Source organism: Boleophthalmus pectinirostris, unplaced genomic scaffold, assembly GCF_026225935.1.
Source record: "Boleophthalmus pectinirostris isolate CB_2022bp ecotype Guang Dong unplaced genomic scaffold, ASM2622593v1 HiC_scaffold_9, whole genome shotgun sequence".
NCBI lineage: Eukaryota > Metazoa > Chordata > Actinopteri > Gobiiformes > Gobiidae > Boleophthalmus > Boleophthalmus pectinirostris.
This window is the reverse complement of record NW_026571541.1, coordinates 18,392,499-18,416,585: the sequence shown is the minus strand read 5'-3', so window position 1 is coordinate 18,416,585 and position 24,087 is coordinate 18,392,499. Positions and strand designations below refer to the sequence as shown.

Here is a 24,087-nt window from a genome sequence, read left to right as displayed (position 1 = left end):
CTAATGTATAATTCCTATCACATACCTTTGTAAAGACGTTTTGTAGATCACACAGTGCATACTTTCCCTCTGTGTCTGTATAACTGAAATGCCCATGTTAAATTGGACATGATAAAATTTCAGATGTATGGCTGTTTCAGAAACGCTTGTTAACAATGTAACACAGAACATCTGCCTTAGCTCTGGTCCTGCACGTACTACGAACAACACCATGACGTCAAAGTGAAGAAAATTGTACAAATGTGGAGTGAAGATTTTTCTATATTTGGTGTTCAAACCTGTCAGGACAATCGAGAGTGATGCCAAGGAAACACTGGGCCAACTAAAGATCTGGGCCCATGTGTGTGTGGTTAGTGCGTTACCGTGGAGACTGGGGTGAGGGTGGGACTCGGGATAGGGGATTTCAGGTTTAGGAGCTTGAGACCGCAGTGCTGAACTCAGCTGTTGATGTTGGCGTGTTGAACGTTAAGTCTTTAGGGGAGATCTGGGTCCCTAAAGTGTATTGTAGAGCCCTATCCCATATCAGTCAGTCCCACACATGCTACACACATGGACAGCATAAACATGAACACTCTTATGGTTAATTATTAACACTTTCTGTGGTGCTCAGAGAATTAAAGTACAATAAACACACGCCAATTATTTGGGTAATGCACACAAGTTGATGACAAAAGTGTTTGGATTGGGTCCACAATAAGCTAAAACCAGACGCTATGTAGAATAACATTCAGTGAATAAATAAAGTAGAAAGCAAAATAAAATGTTTCAATTGCATTTCCACCTCATGTTTTACCAGCATTAATCAGTAGTTTGTTCTCTGTATAACATGTGAGAGACGTTTCAGGAATATGTGTAATCTTTTTTTAATGGGTGATTCTGAGTTTCTGTTGCTGTTGTGGTTAGAATCTTTGCCACAAACACCAAGTTTGTGGTTCAGTCGTTAGCACTCACTGGTGTATACTGTAGTTGTGTCTTTTGGCAAGACAACTATATTATGTAACTTCTGCATGAGTGAGTCGTCATGTTTGGAAAGGCACATGTATACATGTATTATAATGTGAAAATATTTCAAGTTGTTCGAGAGTTGTAAGGACAGGCAGGTGACTCTGGATGTCTAACACAGGAGAAGTTTATTTACCATCTGTGCAGGACCGGGAGACTTTTAACACATTATTGTGGTACTACTGTAGGGAACATTATAACCTCTGATGGTACAAGTCATAGATAGAGCTTTTCACAGAGAAATGTTAACAAGGACAGAGCTTGAGTTCAGTGTCTTTGGTTCAACAGTGCAATGGAAATCTTGCCATAATAGATTGGCAGCCATGTTTTCGTAGAAGTAGCTTATGTGGCTTTGGTGAGTGATTGAATAATAATAATGCATTTTATAACACAGTTTATATTGGAACACAAATCTCAAAGTGCTACACAAAAGAAGTAAAAACATTAAAGGACATTATAAAATCCCCTGATCCAACGGATGGCAGTTCTAATTCTGCTCTAATCATAAACATCATTGATAGAGCAGTCAGATCCACTGATCCACAAGTTGGTGGTGCAATTCCAGCTTCCATAGATGGATGCTGTTGTTATGTCCTTGGGCAAGACATTTAACCCCCATTGCCCCCCAGTGTCTGTGTACACTGTTGTGTGAATGTGTGTGTGTGTGAATTGGTGCCTGGCTCCTTGATGTAAAGTGCTTTAAAGGTGTAAAAGCCCTATAGAAAAATGTGACATTATACCATAAAATAATACAATATCAGGAAAACATCAGTAAAAGCCAGGTGGTGCAGATATAGTTAACTGTCAGCTTTCCTAAACAGAAAAATCTTAAGGTGGTGTTTGAAACAGTCCACAATAATGCACAAAAAGACATTTGAGAAACTATTACTGGCTTCTCTTCTTCAGTCATATACACAGATCAGATAACTGTAATTCACTAAACACAAGTATAGTATTTCATCTTTTTTTTCAATCAAGATAGTGAGGTTGTGCATACACTCTTGGTCGTACCTTGGCATAGTGGAGTGTGACAGCTGCGTGGTGGGGACCGGTGGTGACAGCAGCAGTGACGTTGTACCTCTGTCTGTGTCTCATTCATCCAGATGTGTTCAGATGTGTCCAGGTTTTCACAGCTGCACAGGGACAGAACCATGGCCAGTATCCAGTAACAACCCTCCCTGCTCCCCCCTGCCCTCCCCAGAGCCCCATAGACACGAAATTCAGTCTCTGTGTTCAACAACTGTTACATTGAGCGTGAACAACAATCAGAACTCTGTATGGCAAGTTTGCAAGTCTAACCTTTCCTGCTATGAGGTGATCGCAGTATATTTGGCCTACATTTTATTCTGAACAAATTACATCATGTGTTTAAACAAAAATGACGCTCAAATATGGCAAGAATAATAGTCACCGCATTACTGAGTGGGCAGAGGGTTAAACCTACGCAAGTTTTTGTTTTGCGCTGCTAAGGAAATGTAATGTAATGAAAACAAGTTATAAATGGTTTTAATTGATTTTACATAAGGACACTTAATATACCACTCACTTAAATCCTCTCTCTTACGTAGGTGCATTATTCATTTTCCCCTGCACCCACATGCCTTGAAACAGACAGATGAAGACGTGGCTACCATACTGTGCCAATGACATTTCCAACAGTCACCAAAGACACTAAGTAGGTCAATAATAATTAAAATGTAGTTAGTTAGTAATAATAATGATAAAGATCCTGTATTGAGCAAAACTTACTTCTGTGAGCTTTAAGACAGTGTTAATACCTCATAAAAACATACCTGGAGTTGTGTTTTGCTTCACTTATGCATGTTTGAGTGAGTAACCCTTTATTATCAGTCTGTCTGTGTCCCAAAATACTCTTTTCCACCTTAGTTTGATATGTTTTCATGTTAACAGTTATCTTTTAACATTTTGTTCAGTATAGATTCTAGAGCTGAAATTATCCAAATAATACTAGTAAACATGTATAGAGTTTAAAAACACAGTGGAGCACTTCCTGTAACCATATGACGTCACAAGCAGGAACAGTGTTTTGTGTTTGAGAGAAGAACTCAGCCTAAGTAGGCAGGGTTTGTGTGTTAAACGTGTGCCTGAAACAAAACATTATAACATTATAACATAGACTACAGCTTAATATTTCAAATTTTGTGCATTGTTCATTGTTCCTGGTTGTAAGATACTATTCCAGCCACAGTTGCCTTGAGGTAGCCTGCTATAAAAAATACTAAATGGATTTAAACAATACATTTTCAGGACACTGATTTATGAGTGTTCATGGTCCTGTTTAGGAGTTTGATTTTCAGCAAAAAAGGTGAGAGTGAGTAAGTCTGTTCTTTCTGGTCAGAATGTGTTAAAATAAAGCTTAGAGGTCTAACTTGAGTAACAGAGCTTCAGACAGAGCAGAGCCTACAGTTAGCATCAGACCCCCAGGGAATGTTGATGACATCAGCTGCAAAATATCAATACTGTGGTATGAGGCAAAAGCCAAGCCATGTTTTTGCTTTTACCTTTTCTTTGCCTTTACCTTAAAACAGAAACATGGCATATAATGACCCAGAATTAGCAGCTCGTATTTCAGTTACACACTTACGTAGCAGGTGCAGACTGTCCCGGGACAAACTTTGTGCTTCTAAACACCATTTCATCCCCTAATAATCAATGGAGCAGAGCTGTTTATTTGGTCTGGCCACATGAAGAGAGTTACAGAGTTGATTGCAATGTAAATAGTTCACACAATGTCAGTGGATTTGGATAATTTAATGTATTTCTGTGCCTATTGCGACTCTGTGAGCCTGCTGTGTGTGATTTGTCATGTGTTTTAATAGAAAGGGTGTAAGAGGATCACATTTCTTCTGCAGATCACACCATAGACTGCAGTATTTAGACAGCTGACTGACTTAGGCCTCCCTCCCTCCTTAATATATGTGACTCTGTGACGTCATGTGTCATGTGATCAGAGCACTGGTCAATCACCCTGTCTCAGTCTTTTCTATGTTTGACCTGAAGTGTTTTAAAGGTGCATTGTGTAACTTTTCTGGTAAAGAGAGGGAAGCCTAAATTAGTCAGATCACCTGCTTGTTTCTATGGATATGTCATTGTCTGGAAAGTTCCACAATATGACATTAAACAGCTTTAACATTTATCATTTTTATAGAAAAGTTACATAATGCACCTTTAACTGTAAGAAGGAATGTTGATCTATTTTTTTGTCTTTTATTGACCAATGTCTGTTTCAGGACATTATCATGTTTTATGGTCCGATTCCAGACCCCACTAGATTCAAACTCTAGATTTGGACTATATAAAAATACACTGAACACTCTAAATCTTTGACCTTTAGAGCAAGGCATTTCAGAACATTGAACATTTTTGACCACTATTAAATGACTTTGGGTTGATAATTTAATTGGAACAGCCACCAAAATGTGTAATGTTTTTAAGATTATATTTACAGATGTTATTTTCTGTCTTTGGTCATAGCTGCTGTTTTAAATCAATCAATCATCATTATACTCAGTTTTCTGCATACTTTTGGTTTTGGTGTTCACTGCAATTACTGAGTTACTGTAATTTCCAGTTGATTGTACGTACCCTCATACCGAAGTGCACGCAATACCCCCACTATAGGCTTGGCATGATAACAAATTTTGAAGCATGATATATAGCTCTAGAGCTAAATTGTGATAAATGATAATATTGAAACTATTTTATGCTGCTGATACAATCAAATACAGCAAGATAATCCCAATAAAAACACTGAACATATACAGTATCACTAAAATCCATGAACTGCAATAAATAATACTGAGCCCTAAAATATATTGTTCCAGCTTCTTAAGTCAATATTGTAGTTATCATGACAGGCCTATCTCAAACATTATGTCTGTGAGGTAATGGAGCTCTCCATTATAATTCAGTAAGTCTAAGTTTTATGATGCACTGGCCTTGCCTCATGCTCAAAACATTGTGACTAGGCTCAGAGTAATAGGCTATTTGTGTGTTGTCTTTCACATGCACACACTTTCATTTTCTTAAGGCTGTTTCGTAAGTAAAACAATGGGAACCATAGTTACAGAAATGCTGCAATCCTGACCCTATTCATATATTTCAAATGCTCAGTTGTGTTTTGTCATAAAACATTTTACAGTGCAGGGTAGAGTAAGTACTAAGAAAAATAATCAGCATAATAAGTGAGGTAATCAAAATTAATATGGGATTTCATTGGCTCGTTTATGTTTTGGCCTGGGACCTCAGCAGTGACATAAGTTTTGATAACTCCTGGTGCAAGCAGTTTAACATTACACTCACGTGGACCAGTACACTGTGTACTCAGGCCTTTCCTGCCAATCTGCTGTACACTAATGCCTCATCAATGACATAACAATATTCGTTTTCTGCAGTTCCTTTGGGGCATGTTAGCTCTCCTATTAACGTCTCCTCAAAACATTTACACAATGTTTCACAAGGATTGAGTGACGAGAGGTTTTCGCTCATACGTTGACTCAAGGCGGGCTCACGCATCTTATTAAAAACATGGACATACCTTGCGCGTGAGGCAAAAAGAACTAGTTTTGTTTTTCAAAGCAAGAAATGAGCTCCTTTCATCTTTACTGTTGACATGTGTAATGTACTGTCGTCATTACTGCCAGTGTTATGAACCTGCAGCATATGGGTCTGAGGGCTGTGAGGGCGCAGCAAAATGACTGCAAGTCTGGGCAAGCACCAAGCACTTACAGTTGGGGGTAGGGTTAGGTCCGGTCATTTCTTAATTTAGTATTTAAGGTTAAAGGTGCACTATGTAAGTTTTCTGGTGAAGGTCCGCTAATTACTTGTCCCCATGGAGATGTTATTGCTTTGCCTGTAATTTTTACAGAATGGCATCAGATTTATCAATCTCATAACTATTTGATTGCATGTTTTGAAACGTTTGCACTCTTAGAATGAGTGGGGTCCCCCTTCCATAGATCTGACCTGTAACTTGGCAAGGATGTCGCCTGCCTGTTTACATAGAGACAGAGAAGTTTAATAACGTACCGTGGAACATTCTAGGCAAAACATTAATATCTTCGTGGAGACAAGTGAGTGACACTCACCACTAGAAAAAGTCCATCTTTAATTATTGTTTCATTTAGACTGTTAATTCTATTTTAGATATACTGAGACAGTTGCATAGATTGTCTCTACAGTCTCAAGACAAAATAAAATTCTTTATGAGCATGAAGTTGGGTATTTCAGCTTTAAATGAATAGTTTTCTAATGCATTTGAGTCCATTGGGAGGCTTTCTGTGCAGAGTTTGTGTCTTTTTAAGAGTAATACTCCCATTCTTACATTGTAGTATTAGTGTATGTCCATCACACAGTTACACAATATGAGATTGACAGTAGTTGGTGAAGCCTAGCTCACACTGCAGACTAAACATGTCCAGACCTATGTTTCACATTATGTTGAGCCCCACAGGAAAACTACAGGAGGCAGGCTGTTTATGCAACATCCAGGACATCCATCTTAGCTTCTTGTGCTCAGCTGACCCTTGAGTATCACCATAACACTTGTCTACTTAGTCATCGTTACTGTGAAGTTTGAAATACTCTCCAAATACCTCTGAACGTACTTAATCACTGTGTAAGACAAAGTAGTGGAGAGGTTATCTGTATTGTTTCATTACATTATTCTGTTAGAACGTTTGGCTAGTATTGATGCTTTGCAGTGACATCACACTGGGGGTGTTGTACATGTATCTCTGTGGTGGGATGTTTGAGTTACATGGTGACACAATGCACACATTAGCAAACATTGTCAACATGTTTTAAGATTATCTTAAAATTCAAGAAAAAACACAAAATAGATTTAAACAGCACATTTTCAAGAGCCTGTGATCAAAACGAGAGATTATGGTCCTGTTTTAGTGTTTGATTTTCAACAAAAAAGTAACTGAAAAACTGTTATCTAATGCTAGCTATCTTTTGACAGCAGCTGTATGTGTGAGAGACTTAATTAACAGCACATATCAGCTCATCTGTTGTAGTTCCAGCTAAATCAGTTCTTTATGGTCAGATTGTGTTCAAAGAAAGCACAGATTAAAGTTGAATAAAGCCTCAGACAGAGCAGACCCTACAGTTAGCATCACAACCCAAGGGAATGTTCATGACTTCAGCTGAAAATGGTCTAGTATAGGTTTACAGATAGGGGTGGGATTTTTATTGAAAAATTTGTAATCTTGCTATTGTTATTTTGGAGATATGCTTGATTAGAATATCGAACATACTGTATGGAATTCAAACTGACATAAAAAAGACACAAATCCCTAGTGTAATCCTCCAAACAAGGATATAAAGTGATATTTCTGCTTCTCCGCGCACAGTCACAAAATTTAATCAGAGAAATACAAATCACTTATATATTATTGCTTTAAGGATATTTGGATTTTCATTTGAGTAACTTTATACAGTTTTTTAATTGAGATAAAATTTTAGATTTCATACCACCAAGTCCATTTTTTTAATTTAGCATAGACATTAGCATCCAGGTGAGCTTCAAACAAATGACCTTTGACCTGGAAGTCCGTTGCCTAAGGCCTTCAGGTGGCTCTCCATTTGTTACAACATGCAATTGGAATATAAGTTACTGATGGCAGAAACATCCCAGCTTCATTAACCAAGTAGCAAAGGTTGTAATACACTATTCTTCCAGTCAGTTTATTTTAAAACTGCTGGTTAATTCTTTCTTACAGATAGCCCTGATCTGACCTTCTCAAAATCCATAAAAAGGAAAATGCAAACTGGATGCTTTGAACTGGCTCAGTCTGGACCTGTTGTTGGGAGTTGGAATTTGAAGGGCCAATATTACACTATTTTCTGATCTATGTTATGTTGTTTCTTCATCACAAGCATCCCAGAGTTGTGTTTTGTTTCATTTAACACACAAACCCTGCATATTTAAGATGAGTTCTTCTCTCAAATGAAAAACGCCACCTTGTGATGTCATGTGGTAATACAGAAAGTGCTTCAATCTGTTTTTAACTCCATACATCGTCAGTATTAATTGGATAATTTCAGACCTGAAATTAGCATTCTGTACTGAATCTCTACATGGCTAAAAGAGTCAATAGTGGTAAATGGTAAATGGTAAATGGTCACATTTTTCTATAGCGCTTTTCCACCTTCAAGGCACTCAAAGCGCTTTATAACAAGGAACCACTCACCCATTCACACACACATTCATACACCAGTGTACGCAGACACTGTGGGCAAGGTGGGTTAAGTGTCTTGCCCAAGGACACAACGGCAGCATTCATCTGTGGGAGCTGGAATCACACCAGCCAACCTGTGGGTCAGTGGATCTGACCGCTCAACCTGTGATGTTTATGTCGAGATGGATGGATAGTGACCTTTTAAATATTGTATAGGCCAGTTAAATATGTAAAGAATGAACATAGTGTGTTTCCCAACACCCATAATCAAAACTACTGTGCAAAACACCAATTAGAATACTTTCTTCCCCAATCTGTTTACTTGGAAATTAAATATTGAATTTCTAGCTTATACAGTTTGGCAAAGCATAACAAAGAAATTTGAGATTTCATGCATTCTTGCTTTTCCCCTGCTGGTTGTTTATTCTGTATAGATCCAGTCTTTGAATTGTTGAAGAGGTGAGAACGAATGAGCTGAACAGTTCCTCTAGTTTGACAGCACCAGTGGGACTCTCTGGATCCTGGACAGGTTAGAGCTTGTCCCTTGCTGTTTGACGTATTAAGTTCCACTTGATGTCCCCGTCCCGTTTGAGACAGTGTCTGTCAGCGGACCAAGCCCCCCCCCCTCTGCTGAGCACACCCCCATAAAGGTAACCGTGACGACCAGGTACACCTCACAGAAACAGTGATGTCGCCCCTTCAGTCCTGTGTTTGCACATTCCTCTCCAACTTTATCCTGGGTCCAGGGACTTAACTGAGTCAATACAGCACGACTCCATCTCTCCCATTTCTGTACGTTTTAAGTTTGGAGCATGTCTTTGTGGCATTCATGTTGAGTGCAAGTGAAACCTGATTTAAAGGCACTGCTTCTGATTTTTACTGCCTTAAAAACTTGAAAAACAAGCTTGATTTTAAACAGTTTGCAAAATTAATTCTCACTTTCTGTATGTATTCCAAGCATTTATTTTTTTAAATTTATTTATATTTTATTTATTTATTTATTTATTTTTTAAGTGGTGAACACACACAGGGCCTATCACTGACTCCAGGTAGTTTTACAACTCATTAGAGTTTGCTACTGCATTGTCCTTGCGGACTTTCTCAAATTCTTGTCTCACTGTCACTGGTCTCTTTGAACTTAATGTCAGGAATGCTTGCATTTGAGTGAATAGCACTCGTTTTGATCTATTGGCTATTAAGGCCAAAACAAGCACTGCTTTTGCTCAAGGATTTAACCATTGTCACAAGATGGGAAACACAGTTACCCCAGTCCTAAGATGGGACCCAAAGTGACTGAAATTACTGACAGTGCAGAGAAAGAAGGAGGAGCGAGAGATATTAAATGCTCATTGTTAACACGCACTCTCAAAAATAGTCAATTTAAGATTGGTGGAATTTCAGGGGAGTGCTTGTAGATATGATTCCAAGAACCCTAATTATTCACCATTTTTCACAACTTTCAGAGGCTAGAGCAGAGTTTTGTCGTCACTGTCATCCTAACAATAACTAGCTGCTTTATATGTAGATGCAGACATAGTGGACTTATTTTGACCTTGTACAGTATGTCTGTACTAGAGTAGACACATTTTGCTTAAATACATGAAGAAAAATTGGGTGTAGGTCATTTAGTTTTAGCGCATGTAGGCCTTACTTTACATTTTAACCTGATAAGGATGCTGTTATGTGCATGGACAATATGCTCAATACAGTACTGTAGAATTCATGTTGAATGAAAGTATTCAGTGCTGATTAAAGCTTTAGAGATTAACTTTGCTGGGTTTCCCATTCACATATTTCAAACCCAAGGAAGGCTGCTGAAGAAAACAAACATTTCCCAGCAATTACCAGAGTGTGTAAAATTACAGTAGTCAAGCATAACCTGTAGCTTTTAATCAGTTTGTATGTGTACATAAACAATAGCACCAAATAATAGTTTTTTTTCACTTTATAACTCATGCAATTATTATTATGATGATTATGATTATGATTATGATGATGATTATATATATATATATATATATATATATATATATTATTTTTTTTATTTATTTATTTTTTTTATTTCACACATTGTAATAAAACACATTTGCAGTGTATGGATGAGTTGTGATTGTGATTGGACACATTCCTGATTAGCTTTAGGCAAGACTTCTTTCATCCAAGACAGTATTCTAAATTATATTGCAATTTTCGTAGACATGGCACTGTGTAGTCATCAGTGAAAAATGCAGTGTAGGTTGTGGTGTTGAGGAATCCATGCGAGAAAGACAAATCACATGGTTCTGTATCATCATTACTGTGTCTCCGCAGGCATGGTTATACGAGGCTGTGAATTCTTCAGTGTACAGACAGACTCAACGTTATTCTTGCTGTTCTCAAAGTGCAGAATCGTTGCAGGTAGTAAAAAAATGAGCCTTTGGTGTACACAACATTGGATTGAGCCTGAAGTCAAGTCGAACAATGTAAACACATACAAGCCCTGACACATCACATTGATGCACTGATGCACATGCACTGTTGGCGTTCTGTCTTCACCTCAGCGACAGGCACTGGGCACTGATCTGGAAGTTGTAGAGTACTACGTGCGTCATAGGAATAATAATTTTGGTTGGTTTTGAAAAAGGCTATATTACAATCTTTTAAAATCTTCCTCAGTCTTCTTCAGTATATGGAAAGACCATGCCTCATGTGAAAACTCCAGAATTCACTCCCTGAGCTGCAGAGGCTGCACTAACACTGAGTCACGATTGTTGTGCCCTTTGCTGGACTTTAGTATAATGATGATGCAGACCAGAGAGAGGCAGCATTAAATCATAATTATAATTGTCATCAGAACATTTTAACATATCTGGGGACATGTGGGTCATGTTCATGGAATTTACAATTAAAATCTTCATATGGTTCCTTATGGTCCCATGTAATCATTTGTAGTTATTTGTAGTATTATGTAGTACATAATGTGTAACTATCAAATTGGGATATCAGTCATGAGGTATACTTATTCTCTTTCACTCATCCTTCAGTGCTGCAGATGAGCACAGAGACCCATCCAGATCCTGATGCCTGTTCAGGACCTTAGCTGGACGATCTTGCCTTTTATTCATGTTTTGTGTTGATGGGAATGAGCACTGTTATTGCTAAAAGCAAAATCACTTTCCAAAAACCTGTTTTCAGTACAGAACACAAGCTGCTACTGCTCTGCTGTGTATTCTTGCTTTAATGGACAGGTCACTCCCTGAGGTAAAGATGAAGGTTGCTGAAGGAACATGTTTTATCTTATCTTATCTTATTTATAAAACTTGAATGTGTGAAAGAACTAGAATTCTTTAAAACAATACTTTTTATCTTACAGATTTATTGAAAAAGGTCTGGCCTGATTTTCTGACATATGTGGATTGGACATGTTCAACAGCTGCAGCTTCAGAATGCCTCTGTGTGGGACAGAGGCTGCATCTGCTGAAAGTATCAAATCACAGTCTGTGCTCAAACCTCTGGACTTTTCTGATGGTTAAAAACAAAAGTGAGATCTGCAGTAATGTAAACAGGAGCAGCAAAACAAAACGTCAAATATTGTCTGGTGATTATCAGCATGGTCTAAAATGGCCAAGTTTATCTGTAATATAGTCTGTATTCTTAAGTCACTTTACAAGGTTTATGTAACATTAATATGATAAAACAAGTATTCATCTTATTTATCCCTCATATATTGTCTTTATCATAGAGACTCTTAGAAATTAATTAGATTCTTAATTAGATTTTCTGAAATTAAAACTTAATTAGTATTTTAGTTTTAATCAGACTTAGATCTTTATCTTTGTCTTATACTATCAATATGAATGGTTATCCTGGATTTTTCTGACTTTTACTTTTAGCAAATCAGTTGGTATTACAAAATGTTTAACATTTTCCTTAAGTTATTATTCACACAGTAAGTCAGTGAGGTTACTCTTTAAAGTTATGTAATCTCTGCTCCTTTGGCTCATTGATTGTGCACATTATACAAGGGACTTTTTCATACAGTATTCAGCTGCACTAAAAAGGGTGTGAAAGCCCCTGCTTGTTTTAAGGCATATATTTGTTCTATAATATAAGTTTAATGGTTGTTCTGAACTCAAACATATCCACCTGGGCCTCTTAAAGGAAGTAAGTATCTGCCAAATGTAAATTAATAACAGGCGAGCATTTAGCAGTGTGTAACCAGGAGAAGCATAACAAATACTTAGTGTAAACTGTTTATTTTGAGCGTGTTTGCATGAAATTAGTTTACATTACATAGATATGAAAACTGCCTCTGATATCAAAAATGAAATGTTGTTATTCATTCTTTGCAGTGACATCATGCTGGAGGTGTACTACATGTATCTCTATTGGTGGAATGTTAGTTAGTTACCATAGTGACACAATGCACACATTAGCAAGCACAGGCAAAAAATGTTTACAAGATTCAAGAAAAAATACTAAATGGATTTAAACAGCATATTCTCAGGAGCCTGTGATCAATGCGAGTGTTCATGGTCCTGTTTAGGTGTTTGATTTTCAACAAAAAAGATGACAGTGACTAACTGAAAAACTGTTGGCTAACGATAGCTAGCTTATGGTTAGATTAAAGTCTAACTTGAGTTAGAAAGCTTCAGACAGAGCAGTTAGTGTCACACTCCCAGGGAATGTTGTTGTTGTTGACATCAGCTGTATCAATAAGATAGACTTTTTATTGCCTTGAAATGTTTGCCACATAAGAGCATATTTTTCGTAACTTTTTCCCCTCTCAACACAGTGATTACTTAACTGACACGCTACATATTTAATGATTTAAACAAAACTCCACAAATATGTCTGCTAAACAAATACTTCTTACCACATCCGCCCTGGGGCACACTGTGCCAAGTTGGCTTCTCAACACATAACAGAACCACCAGAGCCTCAGTGCGTGAAGTGTCTTGCAGTGTTTATTTGAGGTTTTTGTGTTTTTGTCTCAAAGCAGACATCATACTTTTACTTGATTTTGATGTTTTACAACCATACTCTTTCTTGAGTAAAAGTTTTCATGAAGTCTACAAGAAACAAAGGCTTTTAACAGCAGTTGAACATTTGTGTTTCTTCCACCACTCCTTCTGTTTATTATTTTTCTTATTGTTTTTCTTATTCTTCTTATTTTATTTTGTGGTCCATCCTTATTATACTTAACTTGAATACTATGCTGAAATAACTGTACATTTTAAATACTAAAACCGTGTACCCATGTTTAAGGTCCTATATCGCACAAAATTAAGACATGTTAGAACTTTGTTATCTCCTCACAAACATACCTGAAGTTGTGTTTTGTTTCATTCACACATGTCTGAGGAACCTTCTATTATTAGTCTATCTCTCCAAAGCTCAAAATGCTCTGTTCCACCTTGTGATGTCATGAAGCGGTAGTGCTCAAATTAACAGCTACCTTTTACCTTTTGTGTTGTAGAGATTGGCAATTCCAGAGCTGAAATTATGCAAATTATTCTAGTGAAGGTGTATTATGGAGTTGAAAAACACAGTGGAGCACTTCCTGTATTATCATGACATCACGAGGTGAAACAGAGTGTTTTCTGTTTGAGAGAAGATATCAGTCTAAATATGCAGGTTTTATGTGTTAAACATTTGTGAATGAAGCAAAACACAACTCTGGGTATGTTTATGATGAGGAAACAGCATTATAACATGGTTCAGAAAATAGTATAATATAGGCTTTTTAAAAGGAATGTGAAGAGTGAATGTAGTCAGTGTTGGCAGCACAAACCCACCTCCGGGAGCAGCTGTGGAGCCCTGTGCCAGTGCCTCTGTTACCCGTCCGTCATGCAACAAGCTCAGGCCAGAGCCTGACCAGGCGCCATGCGCTGTACCCTGCACTCTCACACTCTCACAACTGAAAACATGAGGTCATCCAAACTCAACAGTACAGCAGCCTCAGTGCAAATGCTCTGAAACCTATCCCTGTTACTCTGGTACCAGTGCCAGTTGGACCAAAGACTAGCTAAATTCAATCAAAATTAAATATGTTTTCCAATCAGTCAACATTGATACAAAGCATGCTGTCAACTATGTAGTGTGTAGTTTTGGTATTTTCACAGACATCGTGCAGACCTATTCTAAGTCACTGATTTATACGACATTGACTGTAAAGGAATTTGTTAAAGTCACGCAAGGATTATGCAAGTTCCCTAATTTCACCAGTTCGGAAACATAGCATTATATGTTTGGTTTTTTTCCATAAACAATATCCGATATTTGTCTTGTTGATAATCAGTATCCGCCACCTGCTTGTCTCCATGGAGATATTACTGTTTTGCCTTGATTATTCCACAGTATGGAAATAAACTTGGTAATCATAATAGAGACAATGTTTTTTTTTAATAAGATAATTTGTTTTACTATTTATAATGATGGTGTAAACAGTCTCTTCCTCAGCATTTTACCTCATTATTATGCCATTATGACATTAATATTTTTCTAATAAGTAAAAATTTTACTCCCTTATTAATTACAATGGCTATTAAAAATGTTACGCCTCTCTTGCTCTTATATAATTCCTTTGTCCCAGTAGAAAATCTCTGCGGTGGATCACAATAATTGTAAAGGACACATGACGTATTCAAAAACAGCACAATAAAATCCACCTAAGAACAGGAAATCAATAGAAGGTGTAGTTTGTAACATTTGACAGTAAATGGGATCAAATCAAGTCTTGGGAATGAGCACAGTACATTAGCTCAATAATGTTTTCCATATGCCATGTACAACAAATTGAGTATTTATTAACGATTTTCCAAGAATACATGTTTTTCTGAGTACATCTACATGAAGGATTATGTGTAGCTGCTTCTTGTTATATGTGCAATGTAGAAAGCCTTTGTTTTGGTGAAATGACTAAAGGAGTATTATGTCACTTTTCTAATGGAAGTTTTGTCTCTAGCTTGTTTCCATGGAGATGTAACTGTGTCGCCTGGAATGTTCATCAAGTTTAGACCAAGCTCTAGGTCAGGTCTGTGGAAAAGCAAGCCCATTTGCTATGAGAATGCAAGACATTTTAGCAGTTAAAACACTTGTGATTGAATAAATGGAAGATGGGCCATCAGAAACGTACCTGGAATTTGTTTTGTTTCACACACAACACCTGTATATTTAGACTGTGTTCTTCTCTCAGATGGAAAACATTCTTTTCCACCTTGTGATGTCATGTGGTAATAAAGGAAGTGCTTCACTGTGTTTTTAAACTCCATACACCTTTACTTCATTTAGGTAGTCTGAGCCCTGGAATTGCCAATCTCTCCTGAGCAAAAGACTTTTACATTTTACTCAGTTTTTACCTAAAAGATTTTTACCTTTTGCTCAGTAGCTGTTAATTACCACTTCATGACATCACAAGGTGGAACAGAGCATTTAGAACTTGAGAGATGTATACAGGCTAATAATAACTCAAATGTGTGAAATAAAACAAAACACATATCCAGGTATGTTTTTGATTAGGTAACAACATTAGAAAATAACTTAGAGCTCACAAGAGTCAATTTTGCATAATATAGGACAGTGTTTCCCAAGCTTTTTTCTGGGGACCCATATTTTAATAGTCACAAACTTTCATAACCCAAGTCAGTAGACATTATTTGTAAATCACAAAATAAAGGTGGATTTAACCATTATTGAGCATTAATGAGGATATTTTATTGTTGACTGGGTGATCGTGTCTCTCTGAACAATTAATCTTACTCAAGTTTTAAACAATGAAAAACAGTAATTGAACCAGCAACAAAAGGATCCATAAGTAATCTATTTGGACATTAAATGTAGCCCTGTATATTGCAGACCTACATGCAGATCGTGACAAGGTGACCCAAAGAAATCTCTTGCGACTCACCTGAGAGTCACAACCCAGTCTTTGGGAAACACTGATATGGGACATTTAAGCTTGATAATCTGATGAAAATGGTAAAACTGTGCAGCTTGTGGTGACATTACAAAACATGTGGGTCTCAGGTAAACAGAGTCTGTGGACCATGTGAGAATGTTTACAAGGTGCAGAGACATTCGCAGCTGGGTCTGTCTGTGTAGATGTTGTTTTAGCTCCTCACCTCTTTCACTTGATTATCCAGGGATAAAAAGCAACAAAAAACTCCAACAACATAAAACAAATTACTCTATATTCAATAAACACGTACTCAGTCTGTAACACAACTGTCTAGGCCACACAAGATCTCTAAACAAAGGCAGAGCAGGTGAAAAAGCAGTGTGTCAATATTTGCGACTATTCAACAATGATTGTAACGATTTAATTGTCTATTAAAGGTCTCATATTATGTGAAATTGACTCTTGTGAACTTTAAGTCATGTTATATTGCTGTTACCTCCTCAAAACATACCTGGAGTAGTGTTCACACATGTTCAAGTAACCCTTTATTATTTGTCTGCCCACATCTCCAAGGCTCAAAATGCCCTGTGCCACCTTATGATGCCATGCAGTGGTAGTTTTCAAGTTAACAGCTACATTTTACCTTTATTTCAGAAGACTGGCAATTCTTGGGCTAAAATTATCAAAATGATTCTAGTGAAGGTGTATGGAGGTTAAAAATGCAGTGGAGCACTTCCTGTATTATAATCACAGTACATCAGAAGGTGGAACAGAGTGTTTTTTATGTGAGTGAACAACACAGCCTAAATATGCAGGGTTAATGTGTGAATGAATTAAAACACAACTTCAGGTTGGTTTGTGATGAGGAAACTAAATTTTAACATAGAGAAAAAAGTAGCATAATATGTACCCTTTAATAATCATGAAATTGTGATATTTCTTCTCACAATAATAATTGTTACATTAAAATCTGACATTGTGATATAAGAAAGTTAAACAATAAGTCACATACGTTTTTTCATAGGATTTGGGGTATTTGTGTGTACATTTTTTGCCTCAGATTCACATCCTACTGTACTTGAAGGTGCAGACAGGTACTTGCTTCTCTATACAACAACACTTTCCTGTGTCGCTTCAGGACATCATCGCTCATCTGCTCCTAACATTTACGGGAAGATAGTTATGGGTTTTCACAGTGACAAAGTGTATGTTGTGGTTTTGACGAGGCCCTAACACTGATAACAAATAGACCCCAGCCAGCCCAGTTCATTGAAGAACTACGCAGCATAATTTATCTTTTTGCGCTGACAAAGAATGCTGTAATCAGTAAAGAGAGCCTTTTGGACCAGGGTAAGAGAAGGTGTTAAAGGTAAAGCTGTTTAGAGATAAGATAACATCACTGTCATCCATTTTAGGATTTTCAAAGTCTCCTGGGTGAGAGATCAAATAGCTGCTTATTTTGATAAATTTAGGGTTGTTTTAGAGACGACAAGGCAGTCCAGTATGAAATAAAGAGGCAGGGATAGATGGAAGAGTCTGCGTGAACACTAAAATTGAAAATGTTGACAGTAAAGTATACATTTAATGGGCCCATATTAAGCAATTTCTGATCTATGTTATAATGTTTTTTCCTCACCAAAAGCATACCTGGAGTTGTGTTTTATTTCATTCATATTCACATGTAACACACAAATCCTGTTCCACCTTAGATGTTATGTGGTATACATGAAGTTGGATTACCTGGAGTTGCCCATTTCTATAGAACAAAAGGAAATTGATCGCTCTTAACTTTGAACTACCACTACATGACATCACAAGGTGGAACAGACCATTATGAGCTTTGGAGATGCAGACAACATAATTATGCAGGTCCAAACATGTTAATGAAACAAAACACAATGCCAGGTATGTTTTAAGGAGGTAACAGCATTATAATATGTCTTAACGCTAATATAGGACCTTTTAAGTAGATTAACAAACATATTTACATGGTCAAGTGGACTTCACTGTATTAAACTGAAGGTAGTTTACTGTCCCCATAGGAAAATTGTCCTCTGCATTTGACCCGTGCTTCAATACCGCTTGGGTGACTTTTGGGAGCAGACACCTGGAGGATTTTAGCTGTGGTGCATGTTTTGGGCTGATGGGGAAACTGATCCCACGACCTTCTTGTTGTGACAGGACAGTGCTAGCCACTCAACTTGTTATTTGCTAAACACACTCAGTCAAACAGACTTGAGATATCCACTAGTATGTTTCAACATCTCACACTGTCCAGTAATGACTGCAGTGTTTCTTAAGTAAGCCCTTAAAGACTGTGGTTTTCTCACCGTCAGATCAGTAACACAAAACTCTGGTGAAGTGATGAGCTCCCTCTCCACGGCTCCTTCACTGACACTGTAAAAGTCTGCACATGTCAAACAATGCTAACCACATTTACAGTTAGCTGTATTATGTTGTCTTCACAACTGTTCACTCTATCAGCACAACTTTGATGGGCTAAAGAAACCTAAGTGAATGGATTTTCTTCCAGCATGTTGTGAATAAATATGTAACCCTGTGTGAAATGTTTTGGCCTGTTGCTAGGATCACTCCTGTTTGAAGCCTCTGTCAGTGAGCTGTCACTTTTATGAAGCTATGGCCTTAAGCTGTGTTTTCTGCTTTCCCACCCACCAAGGAGGAAAGGGGAAGTGTGTTTTTATACAGCCTGTGGTTTTAATGCATGAATGATGTTGAAAAAATTGTGATTTAAATTTCTTATCTTGGTGGTAAGTTGCTAGTTTAGCCACAGGGCTGACTGATAGTAGAGAAATGTGTCCTCTGTATTTGATCCATCCTTCAATGCTGCTTGAGCAATTTATGTTCTGATTTGTTTTTATTGTGGTTTTAATTTCTTTCTTATTCCGTAAAGCATGGATTACTTTGTGTACGAATTGCACTATACAAATAAACTTGCCTTGCCTTGCCTTACCCAAACTGAAATATTTAACCTTTTGTGCATGGTTTATGTAATGTGGCTGCCAACTGCACAAATAGTCTCTCTGAACACTGTGCTGCTGCTGTCCCAGTGGAGTCTTGTCTTGACAGTGACACAGATGTTTACAATGATACTTTGATAGGAACTTTTGTTAGAATGTAGATGGTCATTATAGCACCATGATTAAAAGTTATCCTTGAGTTATCCTTATTGCTCTATTCCACATTGTGAAGTCATGAAGCAGTAGTTTTCAAGTTAAGGACTACTTTTACTGTTCAGTAGAGATTGGCAGTTCCAGGATTGAAATGATCAAATTGATCCTAATGAAGGTGTATGGATTCTGGAGCACCTCCTGTATTACCACATGACATCACAAAGTGAAACAAAGTGTTTTCTGTTTAAGAGAAGAATTCCTGAATGAAAACAAAACACAACTGCACTTTTGATGAGGAAACAACATTATAACATAGATCAGAAAATAGCCTAATACGGACCATTTAAACGTGGCAGGGTGATCCCTAAACAAGACCAAAGCAATAATCACAATAAAATGTAACTGTTGTGCTCTTCACTTTCTGTTTCCAAAATTCCACACCATTGTTGTGTTGTTGGGCAAGACACTTATCCGATACTTTAGCCTGGTTTAAAGATGCGTTATGCTAAATAAATAATTAAATGGTGATTGCAAGCAGATGAGAGCATTTTAATGCCTGTGTACATAAAAGTGCTTTCATTGTATTACCTCACCTCAGGGTAGAAATGATCGTGAGTTGTCTTGCGATGACATATGCATTAAGAATGTAGTGAAGGCAGTGGCTCATTCTTCAGGTTAATTGTGGAGTTGTTGAACAGTATACCTCTGGCCTATACGGGGCAGGTGTTAGCTGTAAAAGCTAACCCCCACTGTTTACAAGTCCCACAGCCCGAGCACAGGGGAGAACTGAGGATCAATGGGGGACTCCACTGCAGGTAATGTGTCCCAGGTGCTGTCAGTCAGGCATACACGTGAGTGCGCCAAGCAAGCAAGACAAAATAACCTGTCCAGACACACTGGGCCAATATATAGAGTTATGCATTTAAGGAGGTTAAACTCAGACTGTAAATGTAACAGCTTTATAGGCAGCTATATATTTAATTGCAGTAATTTTACACAATGTTTTACTAAGTTGTACTGGAGAATTTTACATGATGTATTATGTAACTTCTCTGGTGGAGGGTCCATCACCCAATTGTCTCCACTGAGATTTAGCTTTGCCTTAAATGTTCTACAGCATAGCATCAAACTTTAACACGATTTGTAATTAATTGAAATCAGTTGTCATTAGTTAAAGTGGTAACATCAGTTTTTGTTACAATAGAAATGTATTTGCGACCTATACACTGAATGGGGCAACGATGCTTAAGAGAAGAGTAAATAAATAGAAAACTAATAAAATAAGTAATAGTAATGATATTAGTGAGTGAAGTTGTTAAAGAAAATTGCTGTAGAAAGGAAAAAACTGAATGAATAGAACCTTTTGTTGGTACTTTTATTACTTGAATGTAGCTCTGTTGAATGTAGAATATGTATTGTAGAACTTCAAAGTAACAATGCTAAACAGGTGTTCCTTCTCCACATAATATTGGCTTATGTATTAAAATAATTTAATAGTTGATTCCCTCATTGACCTCTGTGCTTGGACCGTGAAGATAAACAACACAGATTTAACAAGCGGAAAAAGGAAGAATAAAAGGTGAAAAGTATTTGGATCTGCCAATTCTGTAAACAGTTCCTTTAGAAAAGCTCTTATTACTGAAATGATTATATTAATGAACAATAACAGTTGTTTTTTGTGTGTGACGGACATGAGGCACAGCTGGAGATTGACCTCTTTACAGCTGTATCACATCGAGTCTAAGTTTGAGTCAATACAAGAAAATGAGAAGCTTAGAGTTAATGAGGAAGAGAGATCACTGAAGGGCAGTTGGAGTAACTTATTAAAAAAATAATCTAAGTAAGATACCTTCCATTGCAGTCATCATATTGTGATTGTGGTTGGTAAGGCATCTCATGTAACACGAGAGCAGCCAACTGATTGATAAGAGAAAAAAGTTCAGTTGGAAATCCACACTTGCAAGTGTGAGTGCCGTAGCTTTGCCTGGAAAGTTACCAAGTTACACGTTAAATATACTGTATATATTTATTTATTAGTCTATAATATGGAAATGGCTTGAAAATCATGCATTCTTACTGTGAGCAAGAGTCTCCTCTCCACAGATCTAACCTGATAGGTAATTTTTATGTCGTGTAGAAAAAAAGTATAGTGCACCTTTTAAAAAAAATAAGATGGCAGTGGATTCGCTTTAGCAGAGGATTCAAATGGCAAGAAACGAGACAAGGGGGTAGGTAGTTAAACAAGTTATGTATGTATTTATTTATGTATTAATGTATATCAAGGACAGTGAATATTAATGATCAGTTCTGTAAATACTATCTTTTTTAAATTCCAACATTCCTGACATGAAAAGACTTTAAATGACAGATGGACACACACTACACATTTTGAGAGGAGGCTGATTAGAAAGGTGTTTTTGACGTCACCATGGGCTGGTGCCATAGTTACTGTACAGGTCTCATAAACATAACAGTAGTTTCAGATGGTGGAGTGGAGATTGGAGGTTGCAGCTTGTTTCCTGTCATTTTGATTTAAACCATGAGTCAAACTGATAATAATACCTCAGCAGCTGTATTACAGAGAAGACTCTTATTAAAACTCATGTTGAAATACACTTGAACAATTTGTTTGTGAAGCCAGCGGATACAAAACTTATCACATGATTACATGTTGCTTGCATGGCTTTTCCATAATAATCATATCCTATAATCATATCCTACAACTGTAGGATAGAATAGTGTCTGAGGCTTAGCATACCATGTTTTGAATTACAGAAAAATTTGCAGATAGATCAATGAGGCAACTAAGGTATTCAATCTCCGCTCCAACCAGTGCTGTTGCTGTGTCCTTGTGCTTTATTGGATGCATCATAACATCATCTTTTCAATGCTATTTTGCTTATGGTCTTCTCAAAGCAGACCTATTATGCAAAATCGACTTTCTAAAATAAACTTTTTAGCCATTTTATAGTTGTTTCCCCTCACCATTAACCCTGTATTTGAAGTGATTTGTGCATGTTTGAACAATCTTTTATCACATTTTCAAGACGCATATTGCCACTTAATCCAAGTTTTCACTGCCACTGGCATACACCTATTTACTTCATTCTTCATTTTTATTTTCTTTATCATTGTGCATTCATTTTGGTACAAATGAAAAAGAAAAAAAATGCTGCTCCCTAGTGTGATCTGCAACTATCCATTGGAGGGACCCGCTCTTTGTTGTGGTGACATTTACAGGCTGTCAGCTCCCATTGGGCACCGCAGAATTTTAACGCAGACCTTTTCTTTTATTAACTCATTGTAGATTAATATTGTGATTTAAAATGTGCAAATTATAACATAATGATCCATGGGTGTCAGATTATAACTACATATATAGCACAATAAGCACAATAGGTCTTCTTTAAAGGTGCACTATGTAACTTTTCCCGATACCGCATGCTTGTCTCCATGTAGACAATTCTACTTTGCCTAAAATGGTCCACAATATGTCATAAAACATATCTAACTTACATTTATTCAATTATAGGAGTGTTCGAAGAACCATACCTTGGAACATTCAAAACAAAGCACGGATGGATCTAGAAAAGTTACATAGCTCACCTTTATATTTTTACAACTTTGTCTAAAATGAAGAATAGGATATGCATGCACTCAAGCGTTGGTATTCAGTGATGTAGTGTGTATAAATATTTTTCTTCATACCTTAGCTCTTACCTCTTTTCTTTTAGTGCAGCATTTGCCAAATGTTTCATAATTGTAACAGATTTTTGTGATTTTCCAGAGCTGTCACTGGTCCAGACTCCTGTTGGATAACTGAAGCTGTGCGTGGAAACAGTCTTTGTCTTCTGAGCAGGTTTTATTAGAAATCTTGTGTGCAAGTCATCTACATCCTCTGCGGTCTGCCCCTCCCTCTGCTCCACTCTGTACTGTACAAGTGCAATCTGAGCATGATAAATGAACTGGAAAAAGGGGCACAGCTCTGTCCTGCCACTGAAACACTTATAATCTACTCACTGTATCTGCTGCTGTATGGCTCTTCTCCCTGGACTTCAGTAGAGAATATAGAAGCTCTTGATTTGTTCTCCGTTGTGTCTGCTGCTTTTGGGGTCAATGGGTTTAAGTGCTATGTTATACTCATAGATTGTATAAAGAAATAGCATTCGACTCCAGTCAAATGAAGCTCATGATTCTCGCAGTTATAGAGGCGAATTTGGAGCCAGGTCCATACTAGGAATAGGAATTTATCTATGAGCAAAATAGCTAAATAAAAACACCAACATCATGCAAAGCGGGTTGATACAGACATTTTAAGACCAAAATGATGAGACTCTCTGCAACTATGGTTATACTACTACAATGTGAATATTAATTTTGCCATATGTTTGTGCTAGAATTTGCCTAGCCAGCTAAAACAACATGTTTTTCCAATTCTGTACAGAAATCTAGTCTAGTTTTACCTCCCAGAGTTTGGGGTCTAACAAGGAAAAAAGAAATAATGACACACAGGACTTTAAAACTTTTCAGGACTTCTGTAAAAGCAGTTAACAAAGCAATAAGCATTGTTAATCTGAGGTGAGAGAAGTTTTATTTTGTCACTAAAATAAACTATTTTGATTGCACATCAAGGACTGTTGACTAGACTATAAGTCTTATACGGAGGATTTCAGCGTGCAGGCAAGGCACCCTCCATCCCTCATTACTAGGGTTGTTATTAGTGGATGCTCTACCTGATCTCATTTCTTAAACAGACCACATTAGATATTAGGTCATGTGCTGTTGTCTCAGTGGTGGTACAGTCCTGGGCTTGTTGACTCCATAGTATGTGGTTGAGTCATGGCTCTTGTCAGTGCCTGGTCCCATGTGG

The 24,087-nt window shown here is 37.2% G+C and overlaps 1 long non-coding RNA gene across 1 annotated transcript in view; it reads left to right on the top strand.

Moving 5' to 3' along the window:
- The window catches only part of LOC129407291 (uncharacterized), a 43,616-nt gene extending 20,408 nt beyond the window's left edge, over positions 1–23,208 (top strand). The window contains exon 5 of the long non-coding RNA XR_008631481.1: positions 23,005–23,208. This is a non-coding gene — a long non-coding RNA (uncharacterized LOC129407291). The remainder of the gene's footprint in view (positions 1–23,004) is intronic.
- The last annotated feature ends 879 nt before the right edge of the window (positions 23,209–24,087 follow it).